Source organism: Myotis lucifugus, unplaced genomic scaffold, assembly GCF_000147115.1.
Source record: "Myotis lucifugus unplaced genomic scaffold, Myoluc2.0 scaffold_1266, whole genome shotgun sequence".
Taxonomy (NCBI): Eukaryota; Metazoa; Chordata; class Mammalia; order Chiroptera; family Vespertilionidae; genus Myotis; species Myotis lucifugus.
Window position 1 is genome coordinate 19614 of NW_005872314.1, and position 7377 is coordinate 26990.

General features: G+C 43.9%; 1 pseudogene; it reads left to right on the forward strand.

The window, feature by feature from the left end:
- The first annotated feature begins 1015 nt into the window (after positions 1 to 1015).
- Positions 1016 to 7377, forward strand: part of LOC102424699 — a 7576-nt pseudogene continuing 1214 nt past the window's right edge.

The window sequence follows — 7377 nt, forward strand, 5'->3', positions numbered from 1 at the left end:
GCTGTCCCGCCTTATCTGTTGAAGCCGCTACCCACAGCGATGCCTGCTATGCTATTGCTTCCAAACAGAACTCAAAAATGAATGAGTGCAAAGGGAAAGGCTGTCACACTCTTCAATGATGATGTGAAGCACTTCGTGCCAGATGAGTGATCTACTACCATGCAACATCCTGGACCACTCACACCATTTACCCAGAAGAACTAAAAGTCTGCATTTCTCAAGGGGACAGATATAAAAACATTTTCCAGATGGAAGAAAATAAATCATATTTCCTGACCAGATTATTAAAAAGCTGTGTAAATCTAGCCTGTGTTGCTCAGTGGTTCATCCTGTGCACTGAAGGACTGCATTCTGGTCATGACACATACTGGGGGTTGAGGGGTTGCAGGTTCCATCCATGGGGTGCCTACATGAGGCAACTGATGGATGTTTCTCTCTCTCTCTCTCCCTTTGCACCCCCTCCCCATCCCAAAACAAATGAATGAAAACTTATTTCCTGATGGAAAAAAACAAACCCTTTGCCCAGATGGTACAATTGTTAGAGTACAATTAGATGGCAGCAAGATTATAAAGTTTATTAATGACCAGAGAGAACTACATACTGCCCAGTGCAAGAGACTGGAGTATCCAGATGGCACCGTTAAAACTGTGCAAGAGAGGTTGGGGGAGGGATATATGGTGATGGAAGATTTGACTTGGGGTAGTGAACACACAATACAACATATAGATGATGTATTATAGAAACCTAGATAATTGTATTAGGGATGTCACCCAATAAATTCAATAAAAAATAAATAAATGAATGAAAATTTTTTTAAAAAAAAAACAACTATCTATGCAAATGGTAATCAAGAAACAAAATTACATCTGGCAAAAAGTCCAGAGCCAACATCCTGGAGGCAGGTATCCTCTGGGTCCCTGGAGTCTCCTGGTAGCTGACCTCCCAGTGTGCTTTCCAGGACCGTAATACAGTCCCCTGAGGTTTGACAGCCACACTGCCTTTCTGGGAGCTCCAATGGAGGAGCCACAGTCAGAACTCTTCATGGGGCCCCTTCAGAGTCAGGAGACATTTTTGGACTGACAGAAACTACATCAAGAAACAATGTTCTGTCCCTGAAGTATCCCTGACAATGGATGAACTGCTGCTGTCCCAAGACCTTGTAACCTGTCTGGACAAAGGTCCAAATGAAGCCCCCAGTATGCCAGCAACTCCTGCACCAGCAGCTGCTATCCCAACACCAGGCCCCTCCTGGCCCTTGTCATCCTTTGTCTCTTCCCAGAAGACCTACCCTGACAGCTATGGTGTCTGTTTAGGATTCCTGAATTCTGGGACAGCAGGTTTATAAACTGAACATACTTCTCTACCCTCAACTTATTGTTTTGCCAGCTAGCAAAGACTGACCTTCTGCAAGTGGAGGTCAGCTCCCCACTCCCACTCAGTACCTGTGTCTGTGCCATGGCCATCTATGAGAAGTCCAAGTACATGACAGAGGTCATGAGGCACTGTTCCTACCATGAGTGTTGCTCTGACTCTAGCAATAGTCCAAGCCCTTCCTCAGCATCTTATCTGGGTGGAAGGGAATTTATGTGCCGAGTATTTGCACAACAAAACTACATTTCAACATAGTAGGGATGTGCCCTATGAGCCTCCTGACATGAACTCTGACTGTACCATCATTCACTACAACTTCAAGTGTAACAGCTCCTGCATGGGAGGCATGACTGGCAGCCCATCCACACCATCATCATGCTGAAAGACTCCAGTGGTAATCTGCTAGAACAGAACAGCTTTGAGATGTGTGCTTGCCCCTGTCCTGGGAGAGACCAGAACTCAGAAGAAGAAAATTTCCACAAGAAAGAAAATTCTTGACTCAAGCAGCCCACTGGGAGCATTCATTGAGCACTGCCCACCAACACCAACTGCTCTCCCCCACCAAAGATGCAACTCAGTGAAGAATATTTCACCCTTCAGATCCATGAACTCTTCCAGACATTCCCAGAACTGAATGAATCCTTAGAGCTAAAGGATGGAAAGAACCCAGAGGGGAGCAAGACTCTATAGCCACTGAAGTCTAATAAGGGGCAATCTACCTCCCACAATAAAAAAAACACCTCATATTCAAGAGAGAGGGACCTCACTCAGACCACCTCTGCTTCCTTCCCCCTGTTGACACCGCCACCCTTTTCCCCATTTCCTGGCATTGTGGGGGGCATAGGAGCTTCAACCTCTGCTTGGTACAGATGTGCCTCAGGAACACCCCAGAATTCCATTTGCCTTGGCCTAGGACTCTGCTAAAGAAATTGGCCTGCACTGGGCATTTGTTGGTTTGTACTTTTTTTTTTTTTTGAGAGGGAGGGGCACTGGGATGTTTCAGCTTAGCTTTTAAGGTTTTTATTGTGAAGACCATTTGGGAGAGGTAGGAAAATGTTCCTGCATATAAGGGTTAGGTTTTAAATCACCCATACACCAGATTGGAAGCTAGACAGGGAAGCTATCTCAAGTTGTTTAATGTCTCCCACTCTAATTGTCCACATTGATAAAATGCCAATAATTATACCTGCTCAAGGCCTATTGTGAGGATTAATGAAATAATGTATGTTTAGGATAATATTCCCTCATGGTGCTGGTTTCCTATCCCCATTGGTGGATGGGTTAATGGTTTCTCTAATTGGGCAGCTAGTTCACTGGCCTAGCCAAATCCTGTATAACCTCCTGGAGAACCTGAGCACCTGAAAGGAGATCCCACCCCCTCCAACACCCTGTAAGATCTGTATCTTTCTGTCCAAAAAGACAGTGTAAGAAGACCCTGAACTCACCTCTTCCCATGAACACATTGAATTCACACCTACAGATAGAGCAGTTCCCCCTGAAGAATACCTGGGGACTGATTGATCAGCTTCTACACAACAAGTGAGAAAGAAACCACATCGAAACATGTAGGAGATATGGAGACACTATAGCATGGAAACCCATTTCCAATGAACCAACCTCCAGTATAAAATGATCCCTGTCTGCCAGGCCACTGTTGCTCAGTGGTTGAGCATCAACCTATGAACCAGGAGGTCACAGTTTGATACCCAGTCAGGGCACATGCCACGTTTGGGGGCTCAATCCCCAGTAAGGAGTATACAAGAGGCAGCTAGTCATTGATGTTTCTATCTCTCCTCTCCTTTCCTCTTTGAAATCAATAAAAAAAAATTTTTTTAAAAGAGAGAGAAAGAAAAGAATGGCCTTGGAACCAACCTGGCAGATTGGTAAATGGCAGTACTTGACACCTCCCACAAAAACATCAAAATTACAACGAAAATACAGAACAACCATCATTCAGAACCACCTGAAATCTAGGTGAATATAAACCCTACAACTAGAGAAGTAAAGAAGAAAGCACATTGAGAATGCTAGGAGGGATGGAGGCATGAAATGGGCTGTTCTGGCACCCATATGTGGCCTTTTTTAATCAGGAGGTATATCTATGTTACAGATTTCTCCTTTAGGAGCAAGGGGTTCCAGCCCACACCATGCCACTAGCCCAGTGTTCCAAAGCTTGGAAGAGAAGACCCCATAACTTTGGACTATAAAAACAAGTGGGGAGAGTGGCTAAATGACACAGAGGCTGCTGGAGTCCCAGTAGTTCCTCTTAAAGGGCCAGCATAGCAATTTACCTTGTCTTACACCCTCTTAGCTCCAGGGCTAGGGCATTGGCTTGGGGGGATCCAGAAACACACAGAGAGGAACTGGATTGTCTTGCACTGGGACAGTAACTTGGGGACAGCTTTCTCCCATACAGGGACATTCACAGGGGTCATCGTTCCTGTTCTGGGACTTCCCTGTCACAGAGCTGGCTGGCAGCCATATCTGAGTCTCCATCAACCAAGTTCACACTGTTGGCTTCACTCTGGTGATTTCCTGAGACCTATTTCACCCAATTTGCAGTCCCACCCAAGCTTTTTGTAGCAGTTTTTCCATATGAATATCCTGTCCTGACTCAAACTTCAGATTTAACTAAAATTGCTCAAACAAGCAGCAGCTGACATCAGAGTACAATGGGGGGCCTTGACTTATGAGTTTAATTCGTTCTAAGACCTAGCTCGTTATGGAGCTCATTAAGGAGCTCGTTAACTCAAATTACTCTGTCAACTCAAAGCAAAAAATCAGCCGAGAGACAGCTGGTATCTCAGAAAACTCGTTAGTCGGGACACTCATAACTCAAGAGCCCACTGTACCTCATATCTAGCAATAAGAGGCCCAAGACACAGCACTAATAGTAGCCTTCCTTGCTTCATAGCTTGCCTCACTTGGGCATTTCCAAGCCCAACAAAAGTAGCAGCCATCTGCAGATTGGTATATAGCTCATGCTGGGCATTCCCAGATAGTGGCTGAATTTTCCATGCCCAGGAGGCCCCAGAGCCAGTACACCCAGTGGACAGCTTTAAACTACACCAGATTACAACTCCATACATTCATGAGGGACACACTCAAGGAGAAGACTCAGTGAGCATCAAAACCCCATTGAAGCAATTCCTGCTCCATAGGTGTTTCTCATGCACAGCAGCTCTTCTGTTGTAGTTGCAGCTGGTCCTCACAGCCAGTTGGCCTGGAGATCAATTTTTCCCAGTGATGCCAACAGCAATCAAGGCTCAACTACAACAAGACTGTGCACACAGACCACACAAGGGTGCCCAGCTCAGGTGACTGGGAAAGTTGAGCCACTGGGCACTACAGAATACCTACTACACTAGGCCTCTCTACCAATTCCAAGAGACATAGCAGCTCTACTTAGTACATAGACACAAAGACAGACAAAATACAGAGACAAAGAAACATGACAAAAATGGAAGAAATCTGCAGAAAAGGAACTAAATGAAATGGAAGCAAGCAAACTACTAGATACAGAGTTCAAAACAGTTATAAGATTGTTCAAGGATCTTAATGAGAGCTTCAAGGGACTTAGTGAGAATTTCAAAAACATGAAAAAGGACCAGTCACAAATTAAGCATACACTAACTGAAATAAAGAATAATTACAGGAACTCAACAGTAGAGTAGTGGATGCCAAGAATCTAATCAATGATTTGCAATATGAGGAAGCAAAAAACACCCAATCAGAAGAGCAAAAAGAATTCAAAAATATGAAGATAGTTTTGGAGCCTCTGGAAGAACTTTAAATGTACTAACATTCACATCACAGGGGTGCCAGAAGGAGAGGAGAGAGCAAGATATTGAAAACCTATTTGAAGAAATAATGACAGAAAACTTTCCCTGCCTGATGAAATAAATAGACTTACAAGTCCAGGAAGCACAGAGAGTCTCAAACAAGAGGAATCCAAAGAGGCCCACACCAAGACACATCATAACTAAAATGCCAAGGGTTAAATACCAAGAGAGTATCTTAAAAGCAGCAAGAGAAAAGCAGTTAGTTACCTACATGGAGTGCTCATACAACTGTCAGCTTTTTTCTTAATAGAAATTTTGCAGGCCAGAAGGGAGTGAGAAGAAATGTTCAAAGTGATGAATAGCAAGGACTTACAAACAAGACTAATTTACCCAGCAAAGCTATCATTTAGAATTGAAGATCAGATTATTGGAAAATGGGGACCGGCAGGAAGGTAGGGAGGGTTTCAATGGTTTTTTACGTTAACAGCCTGGAAATGCGTGAGCACCTTGGAACTGGTCCCACATAGGGCCGGGTTCAGGAGTCCTGGGCTGGGAGCAATCACGTGAACACCGGGAATTTCTCCCACGTAGCACAGGCCCAGGGACCCCGATTCTCTGGGCAGGAGGCAGCACCAAGCACCAGTGACTTGACTGTGCTTCTTATCACCTGTGCCTGAGATCCCTGATTCCCTGTGTATTCATACTAAGAGCCAGTGACTCCAATTCTTGGTGCAAGGGCACACAAGGATCCTGAATCTCAATGCAAGGTCACGCGAAGCAACAGAGACTCTGACACTGGATTCCTGGGGAACTCTGACTCTTGGTGCATGCTAGGGAGCGCTGATTTTCAACATGCTCCAGGGGGGTCTCTGTTTCAGCACAGTGCAGGCAGGGTCCCTGATTCTAACGGCCCACACGAGGCCACATTGAGCGCTGGCAACACTGACTCTGAGCAAGCTTGGTTTCCACCAACCCACAACAACAACATATCTTAGTGTCAGAGCTCTTCAGTGACACTAGGGTGGTGTGAGGCTCCCACTGCACACAGCCCAGGCCCATGCAAGTCAACGTTTAAACCATCAGGAGATAATCAGAATGAAGAGACGACACAACACCCAGAGGAAAGATAATGAGGAGTCACCAAGAAAGGAAATTAATGAAGTTGAAGCATGCAACATGACAGAAAAAGAATTCAGAATAATGGTTGTACAATTCATTCACAGGATGGATGAGAAAATCAACAACCTATGCAAGAATCAGGAAGAAATAAAAAGTGATATAGCTACAATCAAAAACACCATGGAAAGTTTCAACAGCAGACTAGAAGAAGCAGAGGACTGAATTAGTGAGTTAGAAGATAAGGCAGAGAAACAAGCTCAATCTGAACAGCAACTGGAGAAAAAAATTAAAAAACAGGAGGAGAGCCAAAGGGAGCTTTGGGACAACATGAAACGAAGTAACATATGCATAATAGGGCTGCAAGAAGGACAAGAAGAGCAGCAAGGATTAGAAAATCTATTTGAAGAAATAATGACAGAAAACTTCCCAGATATGGGGAAGAAAAAAGTTACACAAGTACAGAGAGTCCCAAGCAAGATGAACCCCAAAAGACCCACACCAAGACACTTCATAATAACGATGGCAAATGTACAGGACAAAGAGAGAATCTTAAAGGCTGCAAGAGAGAAACAGAGTTACCTACAAAGGATCCCCCATCAGATTATCAAATGATTTCTCAACAGAAACACATCAAGCTAGAAGGGAATGGAAGGAGGTATACAAAGTGTTGCAAAGCAAAGGACTGAATCCAAGAATACTATATCCAGCAAGACTATCAATCAAAATTGAAGGAGAAATCAGGAGCTTTGAAGACAAAAAAAGGCTAAGGGAGTTTATCACTACCAAGCCAGCAATGCAAGAAATGCTAAAATGAACACTGTAAAAAGAAGAAATATAAAGGTAAGATAGAACACAGGCACGAAAATCGAAATGAATCCAAGCACGTATCTTTCAATAATAACTTTAAATGTAAATGGGACTAAATGCGCCAATCAAAAGACATCGAGTGGCTGAATGGATAAAAAGACATGACCCATATATATGCTGTCTACAGAGACCCACCTCAGAAAAGGGACTCACACAGGCTGAAAGTGAAGGGATGGAAAAATATTTTTCAGGCAATGGAAATGAAAAAAAAGTTGGGGTAGCAATACTTATATCAGA